Source organism: Octopus sinensis, linkage group LG2 (assembly GCF_006345805.1).
Source record: "Octopus sinensis linkage group LG2, ASM634580v1, whole genome shotgun sequence".
NCBI classification, from domain to species: domain Eukaryota; kingdom Metazoa; phylum Mollusca; class Cephalopoda; order Octopoda; family Octopodidae; genus Octopus; species Octopus sinensis.
Genome location: NC_042998.1, coordinates 105,215,580 through 105,231,147, shown reverse-complemented (window position 1 = coordinate 105,231,147; position 15,568 = coordinate 105,215,580). Strand labels below are relative to the sequence as shown.

At 35.1% G+C, this 15,568-nt stretch overlaps 1 long non-coding RNA gene across 2 annotated transcripts in view; it reads left to right on the top strand.

Annotated features, from left to right (window-relative positions):
* Positions 1–14,802, top strand: part of LOC118761103 — a 98,683-nt gene extending 83,881 nt beyond the window's left edge. For both annotated transcript variants that reach the window (XR_004997154.1, XR_004997155.1), the window contains exons 2-3: positions 13,154–13,235; positions 14,034–14,802. This is a non-coding gene — a long non-coding RNA (uncharacterized LOC118761103). The remainder of the gene's footprint in view (positions 1–13,153; positions 13,236–14,033) is intronic.
* The last annotated feature ends 766 nt before the right edge of the window (positions 14,803–15,568 follow it).

The following is a 15,568-nucleotide window of genomic DNA, read 5'->3' as shown; positions in this document are numbered from 1 at the left end:
ACAGTGGGCAACGAATAAAATGAAAGTAAATAGCGACAGAGTGATTTGAGGAAGACTAAAGTGAAAGTATTCTGTCTATGACGCTGATAGATACATGAGTAAAAGTATGGGAAGCTAAGAGCTAAGAGTGAGTGAAAATGTTCTGGAAGAGAGTAATTAGTAATAAAGTAAACATACACTCATAAATACATACATACATACTACATACATACATACATACATACATACACACACACACATACACACACACATACATACACACACACATACATACATACACACATACATACATATACATATACATACATACATACATATAATACATACATACACACACACACATACACACACACACAGTATTGAAGCTTGAGAACAATCAGATATATTTGCAACACATCTGTTGAAAATATTATTGTTCACCACATACATATACATATACTACAGACAGACAGACAGATAGACACACACACACACACACATGATCCAGCATGGCCACAACCTCAAGGCTGAAACATATAAAAGAATAACAGAATATAAATGTGTCAAAGTACAAGAATATTAATGCAGTATATGGGGATTGGACAATAAGCGTAAGGCAGTGTCAATGGTGGTTCCAGAAATCCTGAGCCATAAACTACAGCCTAGAAGACGAGCCTCATCCTGGAAGATCTGTAGAACTCGACAAGGACATCTGAAAACCCTGGTGGAACAAAATATCATCGTAACTGTTGAGGAACTAGCAGAGAAGCTTGGATTTGGTCATTCAACCATTCATTGACACCTGTTGTGCTATCGGAAAAGTCAGCAAATTGGGTCAATGGGTTCCTCACGAACTTTCCGAGTCTAATTGCATGCAGAGAGTGAATGTATGCTTTTCTTGCTGTCATACTCACCACTACTGCGCTAGCTTTTTTTTATCCTATATATAAAAACTGTAGTTGTGTGGTGTTGTCCCTTCGATTTAGATTCCTAACTACTCCCACTTTTTGCGGTACAGTTAACCAAATTCGGGTAGCTTATAGTCGTGATTCATATCGAGCCGTCCGTCTGAATATTAGCGCGCGTCTACGATGAGTCTACGATTTTAAAAATAATTTACATCATTTTTTATTCCATTTTAATGCATAATTTTTCGTGTGTCGATGGCGGCGGAGTTGGCGTCCACGCTCACACCTGCACCTGTAGGGAAGGGAAGTGTAAGGAAATCAACGTCGTAATGCGTTGTCAAGGAGACCAGTGTTCTTTTAGAACACGACTTCATGGCTTGAAGACACCAAAACAGAAATGGCTAAGAAAGCGTCTACATGAGTCTACGATTTAAAAAAAAATTTACCATCGTTTTTTTTTTCACATTTTAATGCATTTTTTCGCTATTATATAAGGGAAGTAACTCTCTAAAAATGTCTACGATGAGTAAACGATTTTTTATTAAAAAAAAATTTACCATCATATTTTTCATTTTTAATGCATTTTTTGCTATTTTTTGGCTATAACTCTCTAAAAATGCTTATGTTGTTTTTCCCTTACAAACCGAGCAACGCCGGGCGATACTGCTAGTTATATATATATATATCTATTATAAAAGGCAGATTTTATCTGCCTCTTTGGGAGTTATACAAATCTACAATATAGGATTTCTTCAATTACAATTTAACTAGCATTTTTGAGAGTTACAATGCATCGCGTCATACCAGGTCCAGTTTTTAAAATTTAAACTCCAATTAAGCAAAATTTACAGAAAACTCACATTCTGGTGTGTGTGTCAAATGCTTTTCTTAGTCTGGTTTACACCACACGCAAACGCACACACACAGTGTGCGACGAATAAAATGAAAGTAAATGTAATATTTGTTTCTGTCTATCACGCTGATAGATACATGAGTAAAATGTATGGGAAGCTAACAGATAACAGTGAGTGAAAATGTTCTTGGAAGAGAGTAAATTAGCGACAGAGTGATTTGAGCAAGACTAAACTGAAAGTATGAAACAGTGTTTATGTATAAACAGACGACACTTATATAAACCCTTTCGTTACCAACCGCCCGATTTACCTATTCATATTTAAATGAGAATATCAGAGTAAATCTCTTAGTACATTCGTGAAAACACGTATTATACTTCGTAAACACTTCAAATACAGTTTTGTACAAAAATCGAAGTGTAATTTAATTCCGTGAATTATGGGAGATTTTTTTCCGAAATTTGTTCTATTGTGTTTTCAAAATTTCTAATTCTGACAAAAAATGGATACGAATTCATTATATCAAGCAGCGAGTCAGAATCGAAGGATTTTCTACTGAAGACCTTCATAAATCTAACTCTATGACTGAAAAAAATAAGCATCTTTATATAAGAGTGAAGTGTGTGTCTGTCCCCTTCGATTTAGATTCGTAACTACTCCCACATTTTGCGTGCAGTTTAACCAAAAGCGGGTATCTTATAGTCGTGATTCATATCGAGCCTTCTGGGTATTAGCGCGCGTCTACGATGAGTCTACGATTTTAAAAACAATTTTACCATCATATTTTTCCATTTGAATGCATTTTTTTCGCTTTTATATAAGGGAAGTAACTCTCTGAAACTATCTACGATGTGTCAACGATTTTAAAAAAAAATTTACCTTAATTTTTTTTCAATTTTTAATGCATTTTTTTGCTATTTTTTGGCTATAACTCTCTAAAAATGCTTATATAGTTATTTCCCTTACAACCCGAGCAACGCCGGGCGATACTGCTAGTGTCATATAAATGGCACCTGTGCTGTTGGCATGTTAAAGGCACCTGTGCCAGTGACATGTAAGAATTACCACTGCCAGTGGCATGTAAAAAGCACCCATTACACTCTTGGAGTGGTTGGCATTACGAAAGGCATCAAGCAGTAGAAACCATGCCAAATCAGACTGGAACCTGGTGCAACCCTCCAGCTTACCAGTTTCAGTCATACTGTCTCACCCATGCCAGTATGGAAAGCAAATGCTAAATGATGATAATGAGGATTAGGATGATGATGTAAGGCAGAAAGCTGCCAGAACCTCTAGCAGGCCAGACAAGATACTTAGTGGTATATCGGCCATATTTACATTCTGAGTTCAAATCCCACCGAAGTCAACTTTGCTTTACATCATTCCAGTGTCAATGAAATAAAATACTGATTGAGTACTAGGGTTGAGTACTGGCCCCATCTTCATGAATATTTCAGACCTTGTGCCTGTAGTAGAAAGGATTAAATGCATGTGAGTGTTCCATTCAGTAAAAAAGTAAAACATGAATATCTTAGACAAACATAGGAGTCCGTCCTATGTACAATCAGAATATGGAGACATGGAGGGAAATAGAATGTCTCAAGTATTCACTTAGTAGTTTCAAATCTTGTACAGTATGCTTAACTTTAAGTGTTCAGTTTTGCAAATGTGAACCTAAGATTTTGAGTAATAAACTAGTATATAACTGAAAATTGTGATCACTATCATAGCCATTGCATGTTTAAACATTTCCAGCAATGACTGTAAAACTGTTTTCACCTTTCTTCTTTAGATACCAAATATATTTTGACTAGGTGATGCAGTTGCTTTTATTCATATCTTTAAATGAAATAATTGCAAAGCGTGCTCATGTATATATATATATTTCACTTCTGTATATATTGGGTCATCCCATAAATAATGCAGTTTTTTTCAATTGCATGAACTAAAAGTGGGAGGGGGATAGAATAAACTACCTGCATCAACTTGCTATAAAAGCAGGTAGTAATTTTACCTTGTCCATATTCTTAGTGCAAGTTCTGAAGAGTGCAGTTTGATTTTAACAGTTATTTTGTCAAAGCTATAATGGAAGTGACAAAGGAGCATATTCAGCATATTTTTGCTTTATGAGTTCAATAAAGGCAACAACACAATGGAAAGTTTGAGGAATATTAATGCAGTATTTGGGGATCAGACAATAACCGTAAGACAGTGTCAATGGTGGTTCCAGAAATTCCAAGCTGGAAACTACAGCCTAGAAGACAAGCCACATCCCGGAAAATCTGTAGAGCAAACCCTGGTGGAACAAAATCCCATCACAACTGTTGAAGAACTAGCAGAGAAACTTGAATGTCATCATTCAACCATTCGTCAACACCTGCACTAGAAGAAAAACGACCATCTTTGGTTTCAAGACAAAAGGTGTTCTTCCAAAAGAGACTGATAGGATACTAAGCTTACAAAGAATAAGTCCTGGGGTTGATTTGTTTGATTAAAGACAGAGCTCCAGCATGGTCGCAGTCAAATGACTGAAACAAATGGAAGAATATAAAAAAGAATATATATATATATATATATATGCTAGTATGACTTCATATAGACTACACATATCCTAATAAGTTCACTATCATGTTTAAACTGACAATACCATGCCTTAGGTTTTGAAGTTTTCAGATAAATATGGTACATATAAATATTTGATGTACACAGGTAGTACAGTGTACTACAAACACCAAAATTCAGCAAGCTTTAACATGCTGTCCATCTAATATTTGCATATTTGACAAGATCTAGCCTTGGGGTTGTTGACACCCCAATATCCTTACTTGTATAATCTTTTGAAATTATCACAAGGAATAAAACCTGTACAAGTATTTTTCTTTGTTTATCTCTTACTTGTTTTACTTATTAGACTGTGGCCATACTGGGTCAGCACCTTGAAGAAATTTAAGCCAAATTAATTGAACTTACTACTTATTTTTTTTAAAGCCTGCTACTTATTCTGTTGGACTCTTTAGCTGAACTGCTAAGTCATGGGGATGTAAATACACTAACACGCTAAGAGGAAAATGATCCCATTACCTTTAAACGGAATCTGGACAAATTTCTTCAAGGCATACCAGATAAGCCACCTATACCTGGATAAAACTCACTCAACAAGAACTCCCTACTCAAATGAACCATGGTACCACAAAACTTGACTTAAAAAGGATTTAGATAATCCTATCAGGTGGTGCTATTAAGTTAGACATGGCCTGGACCAATCTTTGGTCAAAACATATCTAAGTTTATCTAAGTTGATCATCATCATCATCATCATCATTGTTTAACGTCCGTTTTCCATGCTAGCATGGGTTGGACGGTTCGACCGGGGTCTGGGAAGCCAGGAGGCTGCACCAGGCTCCAACCTGATCTGGCAGTGTTTCTACAGCTGGATACCCTTCTGTGAGTGTAGTGGGTGCTTTTTACGTTCCACCAGCACAGGAGCCAGGGGAAGGGGGAAACGGCCATGATCGGTTGGTGCTTTTTATGTGCCACCGGCACTGAAGCCAGTCCAAGTGGCGCTGGCATCGGCCACGTACAGATGGTGCTTGATATATATGTGGCTCCATACTTTGAAATGACTAAACATGAACTGCTATTGGAACTTACATAATATGTACAGGAAAATTTTTTTACCACATCTATACACCATTTTCCTTGAATAATGGAACTGCAACTACAATATCTTTATATATATCTTATTTCTACTTTCATTCTCTTATTTCCCTCTATATTTCCTCTCTCCTCTTTTTCCACAATAATTCGAACTCAAATATTTTCTCACACTGTCTCTGATGAAGGGATATCCATAATATCCCAGAAACAGCTGGAAGTCTATTTCATTATAAATGTCCTGAAACTCCTCATAGCCTTGGATTTGTTATCTCATTCTGTCTAGATGCCTGTTGTTATTTCTTGTTTGTATTCGTAATTGTGTACCATGTTCTCCATTATTTGTTTGTTTGTTTTTTTGTCTTTGTTGCTGTACACATTCACTAGCTTTCTTACAAAAGGGTGCAATGCTCTTAGCTTAGACTTTTTTGGGGGCAACCAGATCCAACAATCTCAAGTATAACTGCCCGAAATGGTTGTGACTTCTGGGACTTGACTGATGAAAGAAAGCCAAGAATGACTTGTCTTTTTTTGCCTGTCCTTCTAATTGTTGTTTCCATTTATATATATATACACACATATATATATATATATACAGGACATGTGGTAACTTGTTGCTATTTTATATTTTTAATTTCAGGCTTGTACATTATTTGTTGCTTTTGATTTTGTCAACTATGCAGTATAGTAGAGTCAGTTGGGCACCATCTGTGAGAAAAACAACACCATGAAGCAATTCACCTTGCCAGAGATTTGGAAACGACATGCTGTGCCACTTGTCATTCATGCTGGAAGCTCCAATACGAATATTTCAGTGTGTTTGGGTGTCAGTTTGAGTGTTTCCTGTGTCTGCAAAACATGTACTGAGAGTGATAAAAATCAAACATCCAGTCAACATAATGGTGTTTGGAGTGATCACTAGTGACAGTGACGTTATGCTTCCATTCAGCTTCCAACATGGCCTCAAACTCAACACAGAGGCCTAAATCAAGTGCCTGGAGGAGGTAGTGCTGCCCTGAGTCAAGAGGGTGCCTGCTGGAAGACCCTTTGTCTGGCAACAGGACTCTGCACCATGCCACACAAGCAGGAGAACCCATTCATGGCTGTCAGACAATTTCTGCGACCAAGTCACCCCCAACATCTGGCCACTCAACTACCCAGACTGCAACTCCTTTGATTATTATGTAGGGTGCAGTTGAGCGAGAGTCCAACAAAACTCCTTGTAACACCAAAGATGAACTGGAGGCAAAGATTATGGCAGCATTCACCAGCTTAAACAAGCAGACCATCCAAAAGAGTTTCAGGAGATTCCAAAATTGTCTGGAGGCTGCGGTTGAAGCCAATGGCGATTTTATTGAATAAATTTACTGTTTAGTATTTCAAGATATATTTATGTAATTTTGGTTAAATATATTTATTAAAATGAGATGTCAGTGCTATTTTCATTTTTGTGTAATTTAGATGACTGTTTATTCACTGCACCCTGTATATATCCATACACATGCGCACACATGCACACGGACACACACACACACACATGCACACACACACACACATCTGTATATGACCGGCTTCTTTCAGCTTGTACCAAATCCACTCACTACAATTTATTAAATATAGGAATAAAGGTTTATTTCACTTGTATATATAATTTTAATTTTCCCTTTCTTATTTCGAAGATCCACACACTTGACACGGTGCCCCAAGCACATGAGACCATGAGTGATGGCTTTATTTGCTGGTACTTTCAGCTACCCCTGTATTTACGACTTGAAATTAGCTGGTTGTTTATGTACCTAATTATTTACTTTTTTCCTCATGTCTACTGAACTGCGCTTAGCTAAAGGCAGAATTTGAGCTCAGAATATACAGCTTGAAGAACATATGGACTGAGTTTTTCTTGCACTGCTAAACCAGAAAGTGTTTTCTTTTCATTTACTTTCTGTCTCTTTCTCTCACTTTTTATGTTTTTGATAAACTGTAAGATTTCTACAATCAAACTTGAAATGTCAATTACTGTATAAAAGAAAGTGACAAACTCTTTAAAATCTTGCCAAACATAGTTGGTGATGTCATTATATCTGCATGAATAAACTTAAAATTTTGCCTCACAGCAATAATTAATATAATCATTTATATCATCATACTAATAATAGAAATTATTTTAAGGAAATTTAAAGTGATATTTTAAAAATTTAATTATAGCATTCATAATTAGTTTCTTTTTAATTTTTTCATCTTATTTATTTATTTGATAATTTTGTAATTTAAATGCTTAATTTAATATAAACTTTAGCTGATAAGATTTTAAAAACAATCTTGAAAATTAGAAACAAAACACATTCAGTCAAATAGTTATTTGGATAAATAGTTTATTACATTTCTTAGATTTCTACATTTTCATTTTTGTTTATATTTTACAATCTTATAAAGATTCTACACAAGATAACACACAATTCTTAATGAATTAAAATTAGCTGTCCAAATTAACATTCCTATATCTACTTGTATGTATATATCTATCTATCTGTACGGCTATCTATATTGCCATCACCACACCATCTGTCTATCTGTTTATCTATCTATCTGTCTATCTGTCCGTTTGTCTATCTTTCTATACAAGCATATATACAGGATGTGATGGGTAAATTGCCACCATTTCGTATTTTTAATTTTGTGCATGCGCATTGTTTGGTTTTGGTTTTGTCATCTACACAGTATAGTAGGCAATGACCGCACTTGAATATTTTTTCTCGTGCCACCGGCACAAGTACCAGTAAAGCAACACTGGTAACGCTCATGCTTGAATGGTGCTTATATATATATATATATATATATATAGTATTTCATACATAAATATAAGAGGGAAATTTTAACCACTATGTGGAAACCCTTATGCTAGAAGATCCGCTATGGTCTCAGCCACTCAGAATTGTTCTCCAGAAACAAGGTTCACACTGACGATCTACAGATAAATTGTGTAAGTAAAATTACATAATTTATTGATACTGAAACAATTGTTTCTGATTAATCTATATTTTTGTTATTTTTCATTTGTCTTGCTCGCTTACGTTTCTGGTGTGCTAAATTTCCTGGAGAACCATTCTTAGTGGTTGAGACCATAGCAGATCTTCTTCTAGCATAAGGGTTTCCACATAGTGGTTAAAAAATTCCCACTTATATTTTATGTATGAAATACTATTTACTGAATCTTGGTTTTTTTATATGCTAGACCACTGGTGTTAAAATTGATGTTATCAAATTTTTCACCCTCATTTTGATTTAACTTCATATATATATATATAACAATTGCAGTGCAGAAGGTGTTTATAAGCCATTTAAGAAACACACAAAAACCGTTAGATTCACTTCAACATTTAAGTTTAATGTTGCTATGCAAGTACATCTACGTAATATATATATATATATATATATATATATAAGGTATTCAGAGATCTAGATGGTTGTACATATACAAATATTTATAAATTGTTGAAGGGATTTGTTTCTCTTTATAGTATTAGTGAATAGGTTGGGGTGGAGAGAGGGGGGGAAGAAGAGTAATGTGGAGTGTAAAGGGTAGGAGAAGAGAGAGAGGAATGGGGAGATACTGGAGGGAGAAAGTGAGAGAGAGTGTGTGTTTGTGTATGCAAATATGGGAACAGTACATCACCAATAGTGCAAATAACATACACACAAGAGATAGATACAAAATGTGGACAGTAATTACAGGACAAAAATAAATGAGATACGTAAACAATGAGGAAAAATGGAAAACAGGACAAGTTAATGCTGAGACGGACCCTTCATCAGTTGTCGGCTGTCTATCGGCTCCTCATTTCAAGCATTCAAACAACAATGAGTCTTCAAAGACAGTAGCTCCCATAAATTCTAAAATAAAATTTAGGATTTATGGAGGGTCAAAGTTGGGACCAAAAAATAACAGTGGAGACGTACAAGGAAACTGAATGAAAACAGATATGGAAGGTCGTTAGACCAAAACAAAAGGAAAATAGTGAAAGCAGAGAGAGACATTTTTTAAAAAGAGAAAATATAGAAGAGAGAGAAAAAAAACCTCCAGTCATTTAGACATCCTAGCAGGAAAAGAAAGATGGTCACGCGAGGAAAAGAAGCAAAGATGAGAGGAAGAAAACAGTACAGAGTAGAAAGTTGCACAAAATATGGGTGAAGATAAAACTTACTTGGGAATGGATGCATCAAGTTCAATTAAATAAATAAATAATAAAAATATATATATACATGCATATATGGGTACAGGACATATAATATATATGTGTGCGAACAGTTATGCCGCATGGCAGTGAAGCATGGGCCATGACAGCTGAGGACATATGTAGGCTTGAGAGAAATGCAGCCAGTATGCTTTGCTGGATGTGCAATGTCAGTGTTCATGTGTGACAAAGTGTAGGCATCTTGAGAGAAATGTTAGGCATGAAAGGAATCAGATGTGGTGTGCAAGAGAGACGACTGTGCTGGTATGGTCATGTGATGCATATGAATGAGGACAGCTGTGTAAAGAAGTGCTGATCTCTAACTGTGGAGGGAACATGTAGAGGTAGACCCAGGAAGACAGGGGACGAGGTGGTGAAGCATGATCTTTGAACTTTGAGTTACACAGAGGCAATGACTGGTGACAGAGACTTTTGGTGATGTGCTGTGCTTGAGAGGACCTATCAACCAAATGCACCCATGCAGAAGGCACGTAAAGAACATCTTTTGAGCATTGGGCCTCACAGAGGCAAAGTGTCTGAGTGTTGTGCCTCATGGAGGCAATGATTAAGACATTTGGCATTAAGTCATGCTTGAAGAGAAGATCCATCACGCCAATCAAAATCACTGTCACGGAAGATACCAGTGTCACGCAAATTGGCACGCATGCCGATGGCACGTAAAGGCACTCCAGTATCATGTAAAAGCACCAATTACATTCTCAGAGTGGTTGGTGTTAGGAAGGGCATCACGATGTAGAAAATCATGCTAAATCAGACTGGAGTCTGGTGCAGCTTCCAGTGTGCCAACCCAAACAAACCGTCCAACCCATGCTAGCATGAACAATGGATGTTAAAAGATGATAATGGTGTTGATATAGAATGGAACATGGTGACTGTTTTCTATCAGAGTTAGCCAGTATGGAAGGGAATATGGCAACTATATAAAGTCAGAAATGATAGAGATGGTTTGATGAAACTTTAGTCAATATTAAGAAAATTCTAATATCACAACAAATTGTTTCTTAACTTAAAAACATGTAAATAATTTATATTACTATATTTAATAATAAATAAATTACTTACTTGCATGCATTAATGTTAAATGCAGAAAATCCTTCAAAATAATGCCCTCCTTATCATTTTCTTTTGTATCATGCTATGTATTCTATATGTTTTGTATAATGATACATTACAGGACTTTTTTAGGAGTTCTACCAAACTACTTGAATCCAAATATTGTGACTTAAATTTATACACACACGCACACACACACACATACACACACACACACACACACACACACACACACACACACACACACACACACACACACACACACACACACACACACAACAATGTATATTAGCTATCTTTGTCCCTCTATCATTCCAACCTCTTCCATGGCATGTGGTTACTCCTCTTAGTTTCATTCTTCCCTCTGTTAGCTGAGAGGTCTTTGTCTTGCAAGCTGCTTGGCAACCCTTCTGGTACTGGTGCCATTTAAAAAGATCAAGTACACCCTGTAAAGTGTGTTGGCATTAGGAAAGGCATCTAGCCACAGATAGCATGTCAAATCAGACAACTGGAGACTTTTGCAGCTCTTTAGCTTGCCCCCTGTTGAACTATTCAATCCATTCCACCATGGAAAATGGATGCTAAATTGTTAATCGATGATGTGTAGACACACACACACATATATATGTGTGTGTCTACACACACACAGATATATGTATGTATTATTGTTTCACAGCATTATTACATATTTCATGGTTTCGTGCCAGCTAAAGAATATTGTTGAATAAATGTAATATTTGCTCAGTTCTAATCTACAATGGTTTATTTTCAATGATTGGCATTCTTGTGTGCAAACAAATAATTGCTTTGGCTGCAGAAATTTATTTTGTGGTCGGCTTGAGTCTGACTCCAGCTATGTCACTCAACAGTGAATACTGGAAAGCTATTGTATATTGTGCCAGAATTACAGCAGGCAACAAGAAAAGAGACCACCTATATTGTATTGACAGAAAATCCATTCAAAGAAGTCTGTTACTAGGAAAGCAGCTTCCACAGCTTTTACAATTTAAATAAACAGAACAAAACAACTTTATTAAAATACACATGAGCACCAAAAGAAATATAAGCATCAAAAGGTGAGTGATATCTATACTTTTGGAGATCTGAGGCTGTGTGATTTGTATTTGCTATGTAAGTTGACAGCCAACTAGCAAATGAGCTTGTTTTGAAATGTTGGCACATTAAGAATTACACCTTACAACTATCCAGACTAATGAAAAGTCTAGTAATTATTGTATCTGATTCTTTAAAATAACACACAAATGTATGCTGGTTATTAAAAAGAACCAAAGGTGGACAAAATCATAATAGTTGTAGAATTGAATCCATGGCTTGCACACAGACAAGTATCAGTAAAGAAAATGTGACCCATAAAAAGCAGTAAAAAATCATGAAGCTGAAAATGGTTCATCACATGATTTTCTTTATCCTACAGGAGACTATATTCATGAATATATATACATATCTATCATACTTGTTTGCATACACTCATTTGTAACATATTCCTAAATTTGAGGTAAAACAATTATATTTAAACAGAAGTAAATAATTTGTTCCTTTTCTACATATTTGAATTTTTATGTCAGAAATGTATTATAGATAAATTACATTAGTGGAAAAAAATATACTGTGGTTTTGAAATTTCAGATAAGAAAAAATCAGACAAAGAAAAGTTACTTAATAAGGAAGAAAAAAACTAAAAAAGTAGTTCATATAATTGACAGAAGTAGAAAAAAAGCCAAACATTCACTATAGCAAAGTGACTATCTCAGATATATTTAAAATTAAAAATAAATACAATGATATGTAGTTAAATTTTCAGTCACTATCCATTCTTATTATCTTCAAAGCTTTCAATCACATCTTTACTACTGACTTCTTGGAAACCTTCAAATTCTTTTTCACTGCTGCTGTCTTTGAAACTTTGAAATTCTTCTTTACTTGTGATCTCAATTTCTTCATAAATCACTTCATCTTCCATATTATCTGAAACATTATTAATACCATGCTTCCTGAAAGATTTGATGACAATCTCTTTTTTCACCCAGACAAAGATGTCTCAGCCTAATGACATACTTGTGCAATATATCCAGTTAAAATATTTTAATACTGAGTTTAATCATTCATGTACTTGTTCCATTCTCAAATTGAAAGAGCTAGTTTATAGAATTATCTACATATTGTGACAGAAAAGTGAGTCAACCAAGTATGATTACTAATGTTGTTTAAGAATTTTCTTGCATCATCTTTATTGCTTCTGGGAAATGGAGTATCAATAGAGCACATGCAAATATAGGCATTATTTTTTTGTTCCTTTTTTTAGTCAATATTCTACTTGCTTATTTTATCCAGATCACTTTAAAACAAAGTTTCATTGTACCTTGATCCATAAATCATTTTCAATTGATACAAATATGTAAAGAAGTTTTTTTTTTTTTTTTACCATTTTCAGTGATTGCAAAAGCAACAGAAGTTTTGACAATTATGGGTTTAACCCTGTTGATACCAACCCCACTGAAACCACTTCTGGCTCTGTAAGTACAGATGTCTTGTTTCAAAAGTTGTAAATTAAAATCTTCCACCAAACCTTAGTCACAATTTATGTTCTTAACACTAGTTTTATGATAACTAAGTTATTTTACTAAATTCTTCGTTATATTTAAATTAATTGAAAGAAACACAGAGCATCTCAACAGAAGTATGGTAACAAAAGGGTTAAATACTTGAGCATCTATGGCTTCATTTGAAGAAACTGAATATAAGTAAATTGAGAGCATTGTTTCGTTTATAATGGACCAAATAAATTAAGTTAATTGGACTGTAATGCTGATATATATATATACAAACATACACACATACATACATACATACATACATACATACATACATACATACATGCATACATACATACATACATACATACATACATACATACATACATACATACATACATACATAGACTATGTCATGTTTCTGTGAAAGATATCACACATGTGATTAGCAGCTGTCCTAAAATGTCGTCACAGTGTTACCGCCCTATGTGGCATGGTATTGTTGCTAAAACAATTTACAAAGCTATCCACAAAAACGACTGTCCTGAAATAAACTTAGAAAATCCCTCTGTTATGGAATACATTCATAAACACCAACTCAAGGAATACTGGTGTAATATTGACATCAAAACTTCTGTCAAATGTAAGAGGCCAGATATTGTTTTTGGCAACTTGTATCTCCATGTTATATTATAAATTTAATACACCTTGTCCAATCGTTGCTAAATTGTTTACTCTTTATAAGATATAAACATTAATTACTTATTCTTTATTTTACAGCTTTGGTAATGAGTGGTGAAAAAAATGCCATCAGAGACATTTTATGCTACCTGAAAAAAGATAAAAAAGAAAGAAACTGAGTGTATGGGTAGTAGCAAAAGCAATTGATAATGCTAACGAATGTGTGACACAAAACTGGTTCAGATGTTTCAAGGAAGGTGACACCAGCCTCGAAGACAAACAATGGGGATGAAAAATGGACCTATTTGCATAATCCTAATAAGAGAAATTAGTGGCTTCATTCCAGCTAGACTTCAGTAACTGTTGTCAAACATGGGTGGCTTGAACAGAAGGTCATCTTATGTGTTTGTTGGAATTTTGAGGGGATATTGCGCTTTGAACTTGTTCTAGATGGTCATGTTGTGAACACTAACCTTTATACTCAACAACTGCAGTGAGTGTATGATGCTGTGAAAGCTAGCATTGGTTAGTTGAAGATGCACACTCCTACAGAATGGCAATGCTCCAGCACACAGTGCAATGTGACTAAGTGCAAATTTGAGGGAGTTGGAAAGCTGGAAGTGCCATGTCACTCTGCCTACAATGCAGACTTTTCACCATCATATTACCATCCTTTTGGAGCCATGGCTCATTTCCTACATGGACAGAGGTTCAACAATGTGAATGAGGTTGAAATTGGATTCAGGGTGTTTTTTTCTTCTAAACCAGTGAAATGGTACTAGTGTGAAATTAAGCTTCTGGCACTACAATGGCAACAAACAATAAAGTATGATAGGATATATTTTTACGAATAAATGCTTTACATCCATTATTTGTTTGAACTATTAATTAAGCTTGAAATGCAAAAAGACTTTTGATTCAGCCTGGTATTCATTTCCAATGCATATTCTTGGTTATGTTACAGATTTTTATTTACAAAATGAGTATATCTAACAAGGAATTCTCTAACTGATTATTCAAATGCAAATAAATGCATCTGAATCTCCATAAAATCCCATTCTGCTATCTTAAAAGTAAGGAAGTACTCATTGAATAATATAGTTGTGGATCAACTATTTCCCTGTTAAGTTAAGTATTGGATGTTCATTACAAAGACAAACTAAAAGACAAGCTTTCTTCAGGGCCACAAAATATTTTACTCTCAACAGTTGTTAACTCTTTGCAAAGCTTAAATGAAACCCATAAGGAAATATTGCTTCCACATCTGGGACAGTGTAGCTACTAAATATGTAATCATATATGCAGGGTGTTTCAAAAATGTTTATATCATTTGAGTTGTAAATATCACAGAAACTACATAGTCAAAGCAAATGAAACAAAACAGGCTTAATGTTGAGCAACATAAGATTTATTTCTCCAAATTTGAATGAAAAATTCAAAGGTATGTGGATTCTATGAACGATTTCACAAATGTTCAATATGTGCACCGCCTGAGACATGGTATACATCAAGTTAGTAGTCCAGCTCCTCTCAAACACGCTGCAGCATGTCTTGGGTAACAGTCTCCAGTGTGGTAGTGATTCTCTGCTTGAGTTCCTCTAAGTTTGCAGGAAGATTGGGGACATAAACCAGGC